This window comes from Callithrix jacchus, chromosome 13 (assembly GCF_049354715.1).
Source record: "Callithrix jacchus isolate 240 chromosome 13, calJac240_pri, whole genome shotgun sequence".
NCBI lineage: Eukaryota > Metazoa > Chordata > Mammalia > Primates > Cebidae > Callithrix > Callithrix jacchus.
The window spans coordinates 12203961-12224329 of NC_133514.1; the positions used below are offsets into that span (position 1 = coordinate 12203961).

The 20369-nt window shown below is 41.9% G+C and overlaps 1 protein-coding gene and 1 pseudogene across 5 annotated transcripts in view; both read right to left on the bottom strand.

Moving 5' to 3' along the window:
- Positions 1–20369, bottom strand: part of MSRA (methionine sulfoxide reductase A) — a 509296-nt gene that overhangs the window by 414672 nt on the left and 74255 nt on the right. The window lies entirely within an intron of this gene.
- LOC100399726 (epidermal growth factor receptor substrate 15-like 1 pseudogene) lies at positions 15425–19762 on the bottom strand (annotated as a pseudogene).

Consider the following 20369-nt stretch of genomic DNA (forward strand, 5'->3'; position numbering starts at 1 on the left):
CAGCCACCTACTTTCAACACTCTTGCCTGAACTATAGTTCTGAAAAATAAATATGATCGTGTCATCTGCCCACTTATGAAATGTCACTGAAATTTTTAAAATTCAATACTAATACAAAAACCATTCAATCTCACTAATAATAAAATGCTAATTAAAGCAGCAATTAAATATTTTTGCTTATCTAATGGACACAAACGTCAAACAAAACAATGATCAGTGCTGGCAAGGGGGTTATGGAAGAGGCACGTTTATAAATACCTCTAGTGAAAGCACCAATTAGAATAGGCTTTTCGAAAATCAGTTTGACCATATAATATCATGAGCATCCAAAAGACTATTATACGCTTTGACCCTACTTCTAAGAATCTATCCTAAAAAGTAATCAAAGATATGAACAAAGACTTATGTAGAAGAATAATCATGGCCTGCTAAAATTGCTATCACTAGATTCTGCTAAGGATGGCAATTTTAACCTGCCATGATTCATTAAGAAAATGTGGCCATAAGGCCACCCTTGGACACACGGGGGATCCTAGGGCAGAACTCCGAGGACAAGAAATTCAACAGCTAGCACTGGCTGTGCACACATTCATTCACGGGTCTCCAGGGCAAGAGAAAAGATGAGGCCGAGGGTTAAGGTCGGAGTATAGGAGTAGATGAGAAGGAGCAAGTTGTCCTGATTTGTTGCTGACACTGCATTACAAAATATATTGACTTTTAAATTATACGTACATATAATAAAGAATTAAGTAATCCAGAAAATACAAAATAAAGCTAAAAATTAGAATTTATCCTGAAGACCACCACATAAAGTAATTTTTTTTTTTTTTTTGAAACAGGGTCTGGCTCTTTCACCCAGGCTGGAGTGCAGTGGCACAATCTCAGCTCACTGTAGTCTCCAGCTCCTGTGCTCAAGCAATCCTCTCACTCAGCCTTCCGGGCTTCCAGATAGCTGGGACTACAAGTATGTGCCACCACATCTGGCTAATTTTTGTAGAGCCAGGGGTTTACCATTTTGCCCAGGCTGGTCTCCAACTCTTGGGCTTAAGGGATACTCCCTCTTTGACCTCCCAAACTGTTGAGATTGCAGGCATGAGCCACCATGCTCAGTGAAATAAATTATTATTAATATTAAAGTGCACCTCATTCCAGGCAGCTCTCCATGCATATATAGACTAGCTGGAGAAATACCCTTATAAAAATAGGATTATAATATGACTTCTATTTTTATTAAAATATATTACATTTAATTTTACTTTAACAGAAGGAATAGCAAATAAAGTGAAACTAAAGAAATTGCTGAAGTCTAGATAAATATTTTTTCCCCACCAGAGGTAATATTTCATAAAATATTCCTCCAAGGTTAAAGTAAAAAGAAGTTGGTGTCATTTAGTTTAAGGTATGTACATGCTTTAATTTTAGACAGTATCAATACTGTCTATAATTAAAGATAAGGAACGAGCACTCCTATATTTCCTTTTACCTTCTCATTTTTGTGAGCTCTATTATTCTTTTAACTGGAAATGTATATAATATTGATATTCTGCTCTACTATCATAATTCTTACAATTGTTTGGTCTTAGTTCTGTGTTTAAACTTACTGTTTAGAGAAGCATATGTATGTGGTAAGGCTTTTATAAGAAGCAAGGGAATGCTAAAAACAAGAGTCAAGAGAGTCATGTTTTCCATTTGAGGATGTAAGGTGATGAGGACAAGAAAGACAGATCACTTCAAATGTACTGGGTGGAATGTTCACAATTGTTCATGTGTTAATTTCCAATCCATTTTTATACACACATTTATAAAACTGGAATCATGTCATATTTGAAGTTTGGTAACTATTGATACCTTCAAAGTGTTGAGATTAAAAAATGTCAACTTAGAGCTATATACCCAGCAAAACTATCTTTCAAGAAGGAGAGTATCATAAAGACACTTTTAAATAAACAAAAATGTGATACTTTCTAGCAGCAGTCCTCTATTAAAGAGACTTCTAAAAAATAAATTTTAGGAATAAGGAAAATGACTAGCAGGAAAGTCTGAGATGAAAGAAATAAAGGAAAAGAAATTGATGTACACAGATGTGAATCTAAACCAATACTTTCTATTAAAAATGAGCAAACACTTCCCAACTTATCTATCAGGGCAGGTATGACCTTGATATCTATGCCAGATAAGGGCAATATTAAAAGATAATTATATTCCTATAAAATCCCAATGCCATTTTTTGCAGAAATAGAAAAATCAATTGTAAAAGTCACATGGAATCTCAAATGACCTTGAATGACCAAAATAAGTTTGAAAAAGAGCAAAATCGAAGAGCTAACTCTTCCTGATTCCAAAATAAAGCTAGCATAATCAAAATAATATGTTACTGGCATAAAGACAGGCATATAGAACAAAGGAACAGAATCAAAAGACCTGAAATAAACCCTCATGTGTTTGGTTAAACAATTTTTGACAAGGGTGCCAAGACCACGCAGTGGGAAAAGAATAGTTTCTTCAACAAATGGCATTGGGAACCCTGGATATCCACATGCAACAGAATGGAGTTGGACCCTTGTCTTATACTATGTACAAAAATTAACTCAAAAATAGATTAAAATTAAGATCTAAAACTATAAAACTCCTAGAAGAAAACATGAAAGAATAAACAAAATAAAACATAAGGGAAAAGCTTCGTGACATTGGATCTAGCAATGATTTCTTGAATATGACACCAAAAACACAGGCAACAAAAGCAAGAATAGACAAATGGGACTACCCCAAACTTAAAAACTTCTACACGTCGAAGGAAACAAGCAACAGAATTTCTTTCTATATACAGAATGGGAGAAAATATTTTCAAATCATGTATCTGATCAGGGATTAATATCCAGAATATATAAATAACTCCTACAACTGAACAACAAATAAATAATCCTTTTTAAACATAGGCAAAGGATTTGAATAGATATTTCTCCAAAGATATACAAATGGCCAATCAGTAAGTGAAAAGATGTTCAACATCACTAATCACTAGAGAAATGCAAATTAAAACCATAATGAGATATCATCTCATATCCATTAGGATGGCCACTATAAGAAAAAAAAAAAAAGAATGAGTGTCAGTAAGGATGTGGAGAAATTGGAACACTCTTGCACTGTCGGTGAGAATGTAAAATGGTGTGGCCACTGTGGAAAACAATATGGAGGCTCCTCAAAAAATTAAAAATAGAATTACCACATGATCCAGCAATCCCACTACTGGGTGCAAAGCCAAAGTAACTGAAAGTAGGATCTCAAAGAAGAATTTGCACACCTGTGTTTATTGCAGCATTCGTCAAAATAGCCAAAAGGTGGAAGCAATCCAAACATCCATTGGCAGATGAATGAATTTTAAAAAAAAATGTCTATTCATACAACAGAATATTATTCCATCTTTAAAAAGAAAGAAATCCTGACACATGCTACAACATGGATGAACCCTAGGACATTATGCTAAGTGAAACAAACCAGCTACAAAAAAACAAAAAAGACTGTAGGATTTCACTTACATATGAAGTATCTAAAGTAGTAGAATTCACAGAAACAGAAAATAGGATGGTTATTTTCCAGAGACTAAAAGGAGGACAAAATGGGAGTTGTTGTTCAATGGATAGAGAGTTGCAGTTTTGCAAGACGAGAAAGTTCTGGAGATCATTGCACAAAAATATGAATATACTTCATACTACTGAACTGTACACTTAAAACTAAAATTTTGTGTTTTTTACAAAGAAAAATTAAAAAAAAATAATTGTAGGCCAAGCTCTTTCATGAATACAGCTGCAGACATCACCCCCAAAAATATTACCAAGCTAAATTCAGTTTACAAAAAAGATCACATACTGTGAGCAACCTTGGCTTCTTCCAGGAATATAAAGACACTTAACATAGAAAATCTAAAAACATAATCCCTACATTACAAAATTAAAGGGGAAAAATCTCATAATCACCTTGTAGATGGAAAAACAGAATTCGATAAAATGTAACCCTCATTGATCTGCTTATTACCATCTCCTGCTACTCTTTCCCTATTTCTTCAGTTCCAGGCACGCTGGTCTCCTTGCTATTTCTTAAACAAGCCATGCACACTCTCAGCTCCATCTCTGCCCCTGCTATCCCTCTGTCTGACACATATGTGCTCTCCTGGCTTTCCTGACACGTATGTGCTTTCCTGGCTTCTTCAAGCATTTGCTCTAATACTGCCTTCTCAAGACCTTCCCTTGCCACCCTATTTGAAACTGCATCCCCCAGCCCCAGCACTTCGATCCCCTTTCCTTGCTTCAGTTTTCTCCATACAATTTATCACCTGCTAGTACACTGTATTTATTTATTGTGTTTTCCTCCACTACGCAAGCTCTGTGAGGGTAGGACTTTTTGTCTGTTTTGTTTGGAGAGGAATCCCTGGTGCTTAGACAGATGCACTAGATAAGTACTCAATAAATGAGTGTTGCATGAATGCATAAAAGATAAATGCTTTTGGAAGAACAGGAACAGAACAGACTTACTTTTCTGGGTGAAGGATATCATTACCAAAGTCCTTCAGCAAACATCATGGCTAATGATGAAATGTTAAATACTTTCTCTTGAAACTTATGAATAAGTTAAAAATGCCCAATATCCTTGCTTCTATCAAACGTTGTACTAAGGAGTTCTAGCCACTATAAGCCAATGAAGGAGAAAATGGGATTCGAAGAGAAAATTTCTGTTTAGTCAGAGATATGATTATTCATATACAAAATGCTTCAATGTTAGATTATTTGAATAAATTATTAGAATTAATAAGAGGGTAGAATAAAAGATGAATGTAAAAATCAATCCTATTTTTATGTATCAACAACAGAAAGATGATTCGAGAAACAATACCATTCACAATGACAAAAAGGCATGTATGAAATCATCAAAAGACAGGCAACAACTATGGAGAAAAATTTAAAGAAAATTGCTCAGCTAAATATAGAGACATACCATGTTTATGATTAGGGAGACTCACTTTTGCTAATTGACACATATATTTAATGCAATTCCAATCAGAATCCCAGTGGTGCTTTTTGATATATTTGATAATCCAATTCTAAAATTTATATGGAAGAGCAGAGTCCCAAAAATAACCGAGACACTTTTGAAGATGTGTAAGATGCTGAGCTAGCCCAAACAATATTGTCACCAAGGACAAAGCTAGAGAAATTGCAACAGTGTGGCACTGGTATTGGTGTAGACAATTTAAAAATGAAATAGAAAAAATATTAGCAAAAAAACAACATAGAGTATGTGGATTCTTTTTTTTTTTTTTTTTTGAGACAGAATCTCGCTTTGTTGCCCAGGCTGGAGTGCAGTGGTACGATCTCAGCTCACTGCAACCTCCACCTCCCAGGTTCAAACAATTCTCTTGCCTGAGCCTCCCGAGTGGCTGGTACTGCAGGCGCATGCTGCCACACCCAGCTGATTTTTTGTATTGTGTTAGTAGAGACGGGATTTCACCATGTTTCCCAGGATGGTCGCAAACTCCTGAGCTCAGGCAATGCGCCCACCTTAGCCTCCCAAAGTGCTGGGATTACAGGCGTGAGCCACCGCACCTAGCAGATTCTTAAAATACAATAGCAGTAGTATGGTGAATCAACTGGGTATGGAAAAATATATAATTGAACCCTCATCTCACATACTAAATTCGACATTCAATTCCTGATGATTTTATTTTTATTTTTTACTTTTCTCTGGAGACACAGCCTCACTTTGTAACCCAGGCTGGAGTGCAGTGGTGCAATCTTGGCTTACTGCAGCCTCCACCTCCCACGTTCTATCGATTCTCCTGCCATCATACGTGGCTAATTTTTGTATTTTTAGTAGAGATAAGATTTCACCATGTTGCCCAGGCTGGTCTCGGGCACGGTGGAAGGCGCCTGTAAATCTTAGCTACTCAGGAGGCTGAGGTAGAAAAATCGCTCGGACCCAGGAGGTGGAGGTTGCAATGAGCCAAGATCACACCACAGCACTCCAGCCTGGGTGACAGGGTAAGACACTGTCTCAAAAAATAAATAACTGCTAGTAATAAATTATTTTTGTTTGTTTTTTCATTTTTTTAATGTTCTTAATTTCACTGGGTATTCTGGGAGGATGATTTTATGATCCAGTTTCACTTGGTCTTCTTTACCTAGACGTCTTCCATATGCCCAGTATTAACATTCTGATGCAGGATGACACATCTCTAGAACCTGCTAAAACTGATTAGTGTTTTTAACTAAAAAAAAAAACTCTGTTACAGACAAATATAGGCACATTTCTCTATCACATATTGTCTGGTTGAGACCAAAACAGAATGAGTTGAAAAAAAAAATATATGCGTTTACTTAAGTCTGTTCTTGACAACAATAAAGTGGGCTTCTGGAGCTGGAAAGTAGTAAAGGTCGCCTTTGGAGCTCCCCTGAAGAGGCCACACTGTCCACTTCATCAGAGCTCTTAAGGATCATCACTTAAAGTCCTCTGTTGATCTGGCGCAATCCTAAGTGTCCTTGTTTTATAAGCATCTGGAGTTAAGATATTTTGAATTTACCAATTAGTGTTCCTTGAGCACCTACTATGTGCTTAACTCTGTACCCAGTGCTACAGGAGAGGCTCTGTACTCAGTGCTGTGAGGGACTAACAAAAAGTATTTGACAGTCTCTGACCTTCCAGAATCTACCAGTTGGGGAGATAAGATGTATTCGTCCAAAACAGTGTATAACAGTTCAAAACAGGAGATAAATTCTCCACTCTGGGCTCAGACTCTGTCTAAAGGTTTGATTAGACTGATTAAATCCATTGGGAAAGCCTTGAGAGGTCACTCTGTCCAACTTCCCACACTGAAGCACTCATCATAAACTCCTGTTTGTTGAGCAGCCATTGCCCGTCATTAACTGATAACTGCAACCGACACTTTAAAAATGGGAAATTATTGGGCTCTTTGTGTGTAAAAGGTTTTTGAACTACCTATTAAGCCAACCAGTTTTCCCTCAGAAGGATATAAAACTGTCATTTTGAGTCACACTGAGTCAGCCACAGGCTCATCGATTGCTACCCCAGTGCAGGGAGACAGAAGTTAGCTTTTGTTGAGCAAGAGGTTGGATGCACCCAGCCCCACTACCCTTCTAGTTTCCCTGAAATGTGTCATGTGCTTGTCTTCCATGAATCAAAGTTGGTATTTTTAAACATAAATTTCAGTGTATGTGGCAATCTGGTGTATAAGAAAGTATGGAACCAGCCCTGGGTTCAGAATCCAGCTCTGCATTTTCCAGCTCTGTGACCTTGTTCCTCAGGTTTCTTATGTGCAAAATGGAGCTAGGAAGACATGGAGGTTGTCCTGGGGATTCACTTAGTGTGTAGAGAGAGCACAACGCACTGAGCAGTACTTTGTAACTATTAATGCTCTGGCTTTTTTCTTTTTTTTGGTTTGTTTGTTTTTAAAGACAGGGTCTTGCTCTGTCTCCCAGTCTGAAGTGCAGTGGTGCAATCATAATCATAACTCACTGCAGCCTTGAACTCTTGGGCTCAAGCGATTCTCCTGCCTCAGCCTCCTGAGTAGCTAGGACTATAGGCATGCACCACCATGCCCAGCTAATTTGTTGCTCCTGTTGGTCTTGAATGCCTGGATTTAGGCAATCCTCTCAACTCGGCCTTCCAAAGCACTGGGATTCCAGGCATGAGCCACTGCACCTGGCTTCTTCCCTTCTTTATGTGAGAAATTTTCCACACCTATGGCCCTAAGGGGGCCCACGCATTTTAGGATTCATTCATTCAGTATTCATTCTAGGATTTCATTCATTAAGTATTTCTAAAACCTTTGATGAATACATGACATTGTAGCAATATAGAGGGGAGAGAGAGTGATGAGATTAATGAGGGCTTTATGAAGGATGCAAAAAACTGGAGCTGAATCTTAACAAATATTCGGTCTTTGGATAGGCTGCAAAGAAAGGAGAGAACAAGGTTGAACTGGGGCCTCTGAGCAAAGTTGAGGAGTGGGAATGAATGTGCCATTCCCAAGTGTATTAGTCCGTTTTCATGCTGCTGATAAAGTCATACATAAGATTGAGTAATTTAGAAAGAAAAAGAGGTTTAATGGACTCACAGTTCTACAAGGCTGGGGAGCCTCACCATCATGGTGGAAGGCGGAAAGCACATCTTACATGGTGGCATGCAAGAAAGAATGAGAGGCAAGTGAAAGGTGAAACCCCTTATGAAACCATCAGATCTTGTAAGACTTATTCACTACTACGAGAACAATATGGGGGAAACCATCCCCATGATTTAGTCATCTCCCACTGGGTCCTTCCCACAACATGGGGAAATTATGGGAGCTACAATTCAAGATGAGATTTGGGTGGGGACACAGCCAAACCAGATCACATGGGTCAAGGAGACAGACAACCTGACTCTAGCAAGAACGTGTGTGGCAGAGGCACCTGACAGCAGTAACTGAAGCACACCTGGAGAATGACCCTGTGGTCTAAGAAGAGTGTATGTTCTGAGTTCCCAGTTAAAGAATCTGGAGTGGCCAACCTAGAGATTCACTATCTCTATGAAGGGCATCGGAACCCCCAGTCCATCCCTTCAGTCCATGCAGGGGATGGAGGCCTTTTTGGGGGGTTAAATGGAGGTTGCTAGGTAAGGGGTGCTGAACAAAAATTGCTATATAAACTGTATGCTTTCTATAAGCAGTAGCAGTTCTCCTGTCCAGCCTGCCACACTGAACAGCCTCTGTGTAAGTCCTAAATAAATCTCATGTCTCATGCTGGCTCCAGGTCTCATCTTTGGCCTCTTGGACATGATACCATTCCTATCAGATTCAATAGGGGTTGACAGAAGCAAGACAAAGGAATAACCATTTTTGAGAATGTGCTATGTGCCAAGCAGCTTTGTGGGCTCATTTAGGCAAATTACTGCACACAGTCCTCCTAACAAGTCTATGAAGTGGATGTATGTATCCATTCCACAATTATTTGTTGAGTGGCTATAACTTTATTTGCAAGAAGTTAGAAGAAGTTAAACTTGCTAGAGGCCATGCAGTCAACAAGTGGTAGAACGAGATTCCACACCCAGAGCTGCCTGCACCAAGCTTATGGTTCTTCCAGCTACAAGTTGCCGACTCCATACAAGGAATAATGTATAGATAATTAGAGTGTATATTAGGGTTCTCTGGAGAGATAGAACCAACAGAACCAATAGGAGATACATATATCTAAAGAGAGAGAGGAAAAAAAGATATTATGAGGTATTGGCTCACATGATTACAGAGGCCAAGAAGTTCCACGATCTGCCATCTGCAGCTGGAAACCCAGCAAAGTCAGTGGTGTAGTTCGAAGGCCTCTGGAGAGCCAACGACCTAATGCTGTAGACTCCAGTCCAAGTCTGAAGGCCCAAGAACTCGGAACACCAAAGGCAAGAAGAGATGAGTGTCCCGGCTCACGCAGTCAGACAGAGAATGAACTTAACCTTCCTCATCTTTTTTGTTCCAAGTCTTCAACAGACCAGATGATGTTCATGTACACTGGGGAGGGCCAATGGCTTTCCTCAGTCTACCAATGTAAAGGCTGACCTGTTTCAGAAACACCCTCACAGACACACCCAGAAAGAATTTTAACCAGATGTTTGGGCATCCCATGGCCCAGAAAATTAACCATCACAGGGTATATACTACAGTGGACTAGAAAGCCAGATAGATGAATCCATAATTTTGCTGCAGACAGAAGTAACTGAATGTCCAGGTAAATAGTAGGTGTTTATTCCAGTGCCCTCTTAATTGAATTATAAGTACACTAGCCAAACATGGACAGGTACCTCATGGATCGATTATTATAAAAATGGTAAGATATCGTTTCCATTCATCCAGATTAAAGGTGCCCTGGCAACTGAATGCCCAGTCCCATACTGCATCCTGTATTGGCAGAAAGAGAAATGTTCTGTGAAACACATTAATGGGTTGACTGATGAAACTGGAATAGGATGGAAATTCAATTAAAAATATTTTATCAATGTGATATTTGCTGAACTTGATAACTATATTATGGTAAAATTAGAGAATATCCCTATTCTTAGGAAATAAACACTGAAATATTAATGGTAAGGGCTGCACTGAATGCTACTCATTCTCAAATTGAAAACTTTTATGAATAAATGTATACATAAATACAGAGGGAGAAAAAGTATTCCTAAACTTTCAGCTTCTCTACAAATTTTCAGTTATTTCCAAATAAAAAGTTTCATAAAGAATTATATGAAATTTATGGCCCCTTTTATTTTTAAGATTTGGGAATTAGTGCATTGGTCAAATATTGAAGGTCTAAAGATAAATTACTTTTTGAAATAAAAATCTAGTATAATACGTTTTTCTTCTTTAAAATCAAATGTATCCAGGATGCAGGAAGAAAGAGGAATTTAATGAGCACCCAGTGCATTCTCACTTAATCCTCAAAACAAGCCTTCAAAGTGGACTTACTCCCTGTTTATGAAATCATGAAACTAGGTTCAAAGAACTCAGAGTTTCTAAGGTAAATGGTGGAAACTGCATTTGAATCCAGGTTTATTGAACATCCATAATGGCAAATAGAATGCTTATCACTAAAGATTTATAAGGTATGAGAATCTCACAGTCATCTGATTATTCATAGGTAAAGTGAAAGTGCATTTGTATCAAACATATTACCTTTGATATTGAACAAATGCTGGACAATAGCCACCTTTTCCCTAGATTATTCTAAAGTCATAGTTAGGATTATTTGCCATTGTCTTACACGTGTCCCTTCTGAATCTTTGATGAATGAGGTGAATCACGAACTAAAGAAGCTGAATCACAAACCAAGGGAGTAGAAGCTGCAGCAGAAGCTCCCAGCAGGAATCTCACCTGACCTCAATGGCTCCCCCCACCCGTTAGATCCCAGCCATCACCCTGCATCACACACACGTGCACGTGCACGCATACACAACTCCCTACAAGTGTGCTGCACTTAGTCCCTTACTCCGCATATTAGTCAGGGATCTCCAGAGAAACAGAACCAATACAATATCTATAGATCTATAGAAAACTTTATTATGAGGGCTTGGCTCACACAATCACGGAGGCCAAAAAGTCCCTGATTTGCCATCTGCAAGCTGGAGGCCTAAGAAAGCCAGAGGTGTCCTTCCAGTGCAAGCCCAAAGGCTGAGAACCAGGAAGCTGACAGTGTAAGTCTCAGTCTGAGTCTGAAAACCCCCAAACCAGGAGTGCTGATGACTGGGGCAGGAGAAGATGGATGTCCAAGCTCCAGAAGAGAAAGTGATTTCCTTGTTCCTCTGCCTCTTTGTTCTATTTCAGCCGACAATGGACTGGATGCTGCCCACCCATATTGATGAGGGTGGGTCTTCTTTACTCCATCTTCTGATTAAAATGATAGAATCTCTTTCAGAAGCACCCTCAACAGACATGCCCAGAAACAACGTGTTACCAGCTATCTGGGCATCCCTTGGCCCGGTCAACTTGACACATAGAAATCAACCATCACACACCCTACCCAACCAAACCTATACACTCCCAACTGGAAATACCGTCCTTCCCACCCCATCAGCACCTGTTATAGAGAACCACGGGTGCTCAGGCCACAGTGACTCAGGACTACCCAATGCCCCATCTCCACTGGTAGTTTCACCCAAAAACGTACATTGTTGATTCAATTTACTTTGTTGCTGTCTCCACTGTGATTCCAAACAGACTTAAATGATGTTAAACCAGGCTAAGCGTGTGTTCAGAGGGAAGACAGAACAGAATTGAATGTAAGAAGTGTCAATTATCACAGACTTGAGTTCATCCTTTCCCTGCCATGGTGGCGCTGGAAATTTTTCTATTACTCATTTAGATTCCAGTCTCTGAGCTTCCCTCTTCTTTCTTCCAGCTTGTAAGTCAAAAAGATTTTTCTCAGCAAAATAACCCTTCAGTTACTACCAGGGACAGACTGGTACGTGGGTTACAACAGACATACAAGACAAGCTTCACAGGCATCTTAAAGGGTTCAGTGTGAAGACAAAATTTACCTAATGCAGCATTTCCTCTCAAGTGCAATTTATTATCCCTTAGATGTTGAGCCCCTTATAAATATTAGATTTCCTTTTTTCACAAACCCTGTGTGTTGTTTTACCCTTGGTTCAGGTCGGGCTTTGAAATTAGATTGACTCGTTTCATTTCTGCCCGTCAATTCCCTTTCTTTACTTCCAATTCTAATTTTTTCCCTTTGCCTTGGAATTCAATGTATCTTCTAACACTTTGAAAAACAATGTCAATTAGAATTTTGCACTTTTGTGGGAGCTGTTTGTTCCAAAGTGCCTTTCAGCCCATCCACATTCATAAAGTGTCTCCTGGTAAACCGGCATCCTAGGAAAACTGATGGTGACTGCAGAGTCACCCTGTGAGTGTGCCCTGCGTGTGACAGTATCTCTCATATCATGAGGCCTTCGCTGTAACTAAGTGAAGAAACCCAGTGGCTTCTAAAGTTATGAAGTCCAATGATCAGAGAATATTAGAGGTCAAAGCTGTCATCTGTGTCAGCTGAGTCTACAGAGGCAGGACCAAGGAAAGGAGTCGTGATCACAGAAGAGGATGATGGGGTCTTGACCCACGGAGGACTCCAGGTCATATCACAGTAGCATGGCCAAACAGGTTGACACAGTCAGGGCCTCCTGTGGTCAGAGTTAGAAACCCCAGCGCCTTACCCATGGATGTCAGAGAGCAGGGGGAGACGCAGGAAGGCACCATGGGTGAGAAAAGCACACCAGACAGTAGATGAAGCAAATGCTGGAAATGTGCATATGGCCTCCACTGCTTCTGTTCTCTTTATGATGACTTGGAAGGTGCGGAATTCAGAGACCCTCAGCCCGATCCCCGTGCTGAACGAGGACCCCCAACACGAAGCTCCTGGTAAGGCAGTCAGTGGCTTCCTCAACTGAAATTAGTCGCCGGCAGCACTTTGTTGCCTTATTTACAGCCCTTGAAATAATGGATGTGGAAGTGCTTTGTAAACTGAACAGCACTGTGCAAATGTCAGATGTTGGGAGTTTGGCAGGGGAGCAATAGATAATGCATCTCTTCCATTCCTGAGTCAGGGAGCGATTGAGAGTGAGGCACCGGAGCTAGCCAGACACAGAGAGACAGTCAGGCTGATGATGGATAGCAGCCGACTCGGATCAAGGCCCTCTCAACTCTCCCACACTTTGCCCAGAATTCAACGGATCCATCCAGCCAAGGCTAATTGCATGCGCACTGGAGATAGGCTGAGGAAGGAGCCCAAGCCCCTGGGGGTCCTGGAGGGGTGGGGGGGGGCGGTTTAGCAAAGCGAATCCAGAAAGACAGAGAGAGGGAAACAGGAAGGAGGAGCACAGAGGGCTTCCTGTGCTTCATGCTGTAGACATGGTGGGCTTGGGCTGATGCTGAAGACATACAGAGAAATGAGGCCTCAGGGAGCTTATCATCTAGTATAATGTTAACAGTCTAAATGGGATAGCCATAGAAGCATTAGGAAGGGCGAAATTCATCCCACCTGGGTGAGCTGGGGAAGGTTTCACAGAGTGGCTGAGAATTTAATTGGGTTTTGGAGTATGTGTAAAAGCTCTCCCGATGGAGAAGAGAAGGGGAAGGAAGCAGCAGGACAAACACGGGAAAGCTCACACCCTTGTTGGAATGAAATAGACACGAATAAATGAACACACAAAGACGTGTGAGAATACAATAATATATACCATCCAATCTGAGTTTTCTACACACCAAGATCGAACGTTGAATTCAGATTAATATCCATGCTTTCGGGGCCTGGCATGGGGGCTCATGCCTGTAATTCTAGCACTTTGGGAGGCTGAGATAAGAGGATTGCTTGAAGCCAGGAGTTGGAGGCTGTAGTGAGTTATGATCAAGCCAGTACCCTCCAACCTGGGTGACAGAGCAAGACTCTGTCTCAGAAAAAAGAAAAAGCCATGATTTTTATCTTAAGAAAAAACAAATAGTTTTGTTTTCTAATCCTACTTACCAGATCTCATAAGACTTTTGGAATATGCTTTACTGTACACCTTAATCAGCAATAGAAAATAAGAGGAGATACTGTTCCTACTTGTGTTTCTTGGAACATTAGACATTTGCATAATAAACAGTAACACTTACTAAAATCTCCTTTCATCTCCTTTCTGTCCTGTTTACTTCCCTCACAGTCCAAATCTGATCAGAACCTCCCTCCTTAACAGCCCCCTCCAAAACAAACACAACCTTCCTCAGGTAGCGGCGGGTAACGCTTCCACTGTAATCACTGTGTCCTAACTTAGAGATTCGCAACACAGCTGAGATATGTGGCACAGATGAGCTATGCAGATGAGAACATGAGTCCCATTCGCTATGTAGAGAATTTATTGTTTATTCAAAAGTAAAAACCACATCCAAACATATTTCCCCCAGCTCCCATACACTGAAAAGCAAAACGTTTGAGCTGCATTCCTCCAAGTTTAAGTTTTTAGAATCCTCTTGAATGCATTTGTCAGAATTATATTTTTGAGCATGTTCCTTGGTCCTAGGCGGTGGAATTACATCCATCTGTTATCTGAACTTTTTTTCAAATAAGCTTTCCCAAAGTCTAAGGACAGTCCTTGCCTATAAACTCTAAGATGTCATTTTCTCTAACTGTTTCCATCACACCCACTTCACCAGCTACTTTCCCCAATTCTTGGGGAGCCCCAGGGCATGTGCCCTTCCCACCTGGCCTTGCTCAACCGCTCTTGGACTATCTGTTCAGCCTCATGACTCAGCCAGACTTCACACCAGCGCCCCCACCAAACAAACGCCAATTGGAACTCTTGACCAGATATTTCTAAATGTCAGCTTGTCCTCACCCTCCACGCAGCTGTTGCTTCTGTTCCCAGGAGCCCATTATTCCACATGGTTATGACTCAGAAGCTGAATTGCTCAAGAAAAAGGAAGTATCTGTAACAAAATGACAAGGAATTGATATATCTAACATAGTAAACGATAACACCAAAAGAAAATTAAGACCCTCCATTGATAAGTGGATAAACAATTCCCCCAAATTAACCAGAAATGATTAACAAACTCAAATGAAATGTTCACCCTTCCAAGTAATCGAAGCAATATAAATGGAAACAATGATAAAATTTGATAACAGATATTGGAAAGATAATAAACAGAGCTGTCAAGCCTTAGGAAGTCAGATATTGTCACACACTTCTGGTAAAGTGAAATAATCTTTGATGAAAGCAATTTCAGTGTATATGCTTTCAATTTTAAAGTTCTATCATAAGGATAAAATGAAAATAAAAATGTATGCACAAGGATACTCACCATTACTTGTATTAGCAAAAAAAAGGGGTAGCCTTAACATCTATTTTTAGACAAATGGTTGAATAAACTTCTATTGATTATGCTAATAAAGATTTTAATGCATAAGAAAATATATATGTATGCATGTGTCATAGAATTATGGAAATGTAGGCTGGCAGAGAAAAAATGAAAGGGAATACACCAACATTAACAATGATTTGAGTTTAAGTGATGAAACTATGGGTGATATTTTATCTTACCTTAAGTTTCTTATGTTATTCAAATTATCTCTAATAAGAATGTGTTATGTCTATAGTAAGGTGGAGACATTTTTTAAAGGTATTTGAATTGGAAATCAAAAGTCCTGGTTTGTAGTTCAAGTTTAAAAGAATTATAAAGCTTTGTATAATTCATGTCTTGTCTCTGAGCCTAATTTTTCTATTCCAAAAGTGTGGTGGCTTTGTAATGTGTCAATTTGACAAGAGGGAACTGGTTCCTAAAATTCCTTTTCTTGTAAATTCCCAGCTGGGACAGGTCTTGGAGATTGGAAGGGTGGAGGTAAAGCTGCAGCCATGTGGTTCTCGTGCTCAGCGGGCAGGTGCAGGGGCCTAAGCAGCTTCTACACATTCTCACTCACCTGCTGGCTCAGTTGGACGCCATGAGACAGCAATCAGTCCTCAAGCTGCTCCCCCTTCTCTCACATCCCCATTCAGCTTCTACAGGTCCTGACCCAAGTGTGTGTTTACCTCTGTGATCAAGGGTGCCAGCTCCTCCCACAAGACACCCACAACATCAAGGCCAAGAGCAACAAGAACAGACAGGCTCAATCCATCCTTAAGGACTCCAAGTCGTGCCTCCGGTTCCATCTTGTGTTGACTCTCCCCTGCTTTACATATATCTTTCTTGTCCACCCTGCAGCATTCAAACCCCAGGATCAAGCACTAAGAAAACAGCCATAGAGAGACTTTTCCAATCACCCCCACAACTGAGTAAGGTCAAATCCCTGTAATAAATAATAAACAAGTGCATACCTAGTGACCATGCTTCTCTGATTGAACCGTGACTGATGTAAGAAAGACATGGGATGTATTTATTCAAGTGCACGTTTCCATCCAGCCCTGAATGGGGATTTATTTATTAAAGTTTAAGATCCCTTTCAACCCTAAACTAGAGCAGTTTAAAGTAAACTCAAAGTCTCTCTACATCCATAATCAATAGAAAATCTAGAGACTCATTCCCTCTACACAAAATGAACAACTCTGCTGGTTGGACAATACAGGGGGAGGCACCAAGCACTCCTGAGTGTCACCCCTCCTCCAGAGATCCCACGAAAAAGATGGCAAAAGAATGTGAAAGGCACAAACCCACAGGAGCCAAGAGAATGGCGGGAGAGCTAACAGTAGGCAAAGAGTTTTAATGAACCTCTGGAAGACATAAAGCAGAGGGAAGAATGATGAAAAATAAAGGGAAAAGAAGGAAAGTCAGCCTGGAATATAAACAAAGGGGCTGCAGGACCTGAAGAAAACTCTAGACTCTGAGATAGCAGGTGACACGGGGCACAGGTGTGAGCACTGGTGCTGAGGAGTAATTGAAGACCCGCAGATGAAGCTTATAGACAGCCCAACCCCAACTCCTCCTACCACAGGGCCAGATCTGCCTAACCAGAAACTTCTCCCAGTCAAAAACCGAGGACAGTTCTTTCTCTTTCACTTCTTTTTTATTGTGGTAAAATACACATAATATAAAATTTATATTCTTAACTCTTTTTTGTATTAAAATATTTTATATTATTCATTCAAACTTCATTTTATACAATGAATGCATACACCACTGGGGGAGCACCTGATTGATGCGTGGAAGGGCGGGGATGTCTGCAGCTATGAGCAGGGAGGCCTCGGGGAGGCCCTGGGTGCTTCCTCTCCTCAGCTGACCACCGTGTGTTCGTTCCCAGAGGAAGAGCTGGACGCAGTCAGCCATGGATGGCACGGTAGAGAGAGGCACCTGCAGACGTGGTGGCCAAGGCCTTTGTACGGCTTCCCCAGGAGATGTGACCTTTCCAGGCCTTGCAGCTGAGTGTGCTCACCCTTAATGAGCCCCTGAGGCCTGGTCCTTGGCGGACACTGGCTATGGCCTGTGTGTGTGTATATGGACATCTGTGCTGCCCCCTCTCTGGAATCCGCCCGTGCCCTGTCCTGCCTGTGCACACCCACGCCTAGGCGGAGGACCAGTTTCAGGTCCTCCTACTCCTGCTGTTGCAACTATGCCAGCCTCTCCTGTTCCACCTCCTCGCTCTCCCGCTTGGTTCATGCCAGCTGCTGCTCCTCATTGACAAACTTCAAAGGTAAGGAAGGATTTTTAGTGAATGGGTCTGGTGTATATGGGTCATTCTTTGTTTCCTGAAGCAGCCATTGGTGGCGGAGCCTCGGAATGGATTGCTGTCTTTGAAAGAGCCTCCAAATGAATCTGTTGGAGCTGCTGCTGTTCTGCAAAGGGGTCATTCTGAAATGGGTCACCTGTGGAGGGGTCAGCTCCTTTAAATGGGTCAGATTTGAAGGGGTCTTCTGTCTGGAAAGAATCTGGATGCAACTCTTGAGTGTTGTTACTAAATAACAAGGCTTTATTTTCAAGAGGATCCTCCGTGGTTCCAAAACTTCCCCTCTTGCCGGGGGAGGCCTTCGTTCAGGTCAGCCAGGTCGGTCAGGCTGGCATTGTGGGCGCCGTCAAGCACTGGTCATACTGCTCCAGCTCCAGTGGGCCTCCTGGCAGCTTTCGTGCAGTTGGGAAAGTTTGCTCCTTGCCTGGTTGATTTCGTCTTGCGTTGACTTCAGGGACTCGATGATGGTTTCCAGCTGGACTCACTCAGCCTGCGTGCTCTGCTCCAGCTGGGTTTCCTCGTGCTGCAATCATTTCAGCTCCGACTTGGCTCGGTTCAGATTGTCTTCCTGGGACTTTAAGTCAGATTCCTGAGGCTGGATTTGCGTTTTCAGTGATGAGATCATCTGAGTCTCATCCTGGCTCTCCTGCCAGACATCGCTCAGCATGTCTCAGAGCTCGGCCTTCTGCTAGTCCATCTCGTCCAGGCAGTCTTGAGCGTCTTGTTTCTGAGCCTCGAGCTTTTGCAAACTGCTTGTTTCCCAGTCTAAATCATTTTGTAATTCCTGTACCTTGCTGGTTTTCTGTCTGATTGCCTCGTCCTTTTCTCTAATGTCTTGTTCCAGTGAACATTTCTCTCTTTGCAACTGGGTGATCTCTTGACTGATGTCTTCAAGCTCCTTCACACCAGTAAACTCCCTGGAGCCAAGAGAGCCCGAACTGTCTGAGTCAGGAGTGCCTCTCTCCGAGGGTGGAACCATGTCCAGTGAGAGGACTGGAGGGGGGTCGATGCCTTTACTGCTTTTCTGCTGAATGAAATGCACAGCTAAGCAAATTGGTCTTTGCTTAGCTTCTTCACTTACCTCGTATTGGCTAGGGCCCATATGTGTGCTAGAAGGTTCTGGGTGAGGCCAAAATGCATGAAAATCTCCTTCACCTCCTGGCCACTCACACAGCCATCCAGATCCAGGTCGGTCTTCAGGAATATCTTGTCAAATTGTATCTTGTCTGCCACCAGCACCACCCAGTTCACTGTTGGCTGTGTTTGCTTGAGGCTGTGTTTGGGGACAGTCTCCCTGTGCTGCTGAGGCTGTTGATGCTGCCATGGGATGGTGTGGCATGCAGGCTGTCTTTTGGTGGGGGGCTGGCAGACAGGTCGGGGACGGCACCAGGGAACGCAGTCTTGTTTCTCTTGGAGGGTGGGATGAGGGACGGGGGCAGGGCAGAGGGCATGGGCTCCTTCTCAAGGGCTTGGTACACCAAGTGCATGGCCGCAGCAAACTCTTTTCGGTCCAAGTGCCCATGCTGATCGATGTTACTGAGGTCCCAGACCTGGCACAGGACATCAGGAGGCAGCTTTGAGTTCATGAGGACCGGCTTGAGTTTGTCTCCAAAGAGCAAACTGTTGATGGGCAAGAGGCTTTCAAATATCCATCAAATTTGGCCTTTTCTTCCACCCTCACAGCCCAGAAGGTCTCTGCAGAGGGCCTCTGCAGAGGGCGGCATGACCGTCAGAGAGCTGCTGGTGTCATGGAATTTGGACAGCGGCAAGCTCAAATTCAGATTGCGCACGGTAACTCCGTGGCCACTCTGTGCACAGGCCACCAGTCTCAGTGAAACCCTGCTTATCCAAGAACCCTTTACTTTCTGGGTCGGCCAAGTCCCATATCTTCCCAAGGGTAATGTCCGAGAGGCCAGACTTCTTTAGAGAAAACGGAGCTTCCCTCGCCTCCACCCTCCCTGTCTATGCCGGATCAACCTGCTTGTAATAAGATTCATACACCGAATTTCCAGTGGGAATCTGCTGAGAGAGGGGATGAGCGGTGCCGCCATCTTCCCGCCGACTCGGGCCTCTTAACCATTTTTAGACTTGTAGTTGTATAGTTGTACAATTACTGTAACAGTTCAGTTGTATAGTTCACTGTTTTGGGGTTTTCCATTGTTGTTTCTGAACAGGGCCTTACTCTGTCTCCCAGTGCAGTGGCACAGTCATAGCTCATTGTAGCCTCCACCTCCCAGCTAAAGCAACCCTCCCACCTCAGCATCCCAAGTAGCTGGGACTCCACGTGTGCATCACCACACCTAATTTTTTTTTAAGAGATGGGATCTCGCTATGTTGCCCAAGCTGGTCTCAAACTCCTGGCCTCAGGCAATCTCCCCTCCTCAGCCTCCCAAAGTGCTGAGATTACAGGCATGAGTTACTGTGTCTGACCCCAGTTCAGTGTTTTTAGATATATTCATAATGGTATTTTGCAGGGGTTTCTTTTTGTATGTTATTTTTTATTATTTATATGTATATTTTTATTGCATTTAGGTTCTGGGGTACATGTGAAGAACATGCAAGATTGTTGCATAGGTACATACATGGCAATGTGGTTTTCTGCCTTCCTCCACATCACCAATATCTGGCATTTCTCCCCATGTTATCTCTCCCCAACTT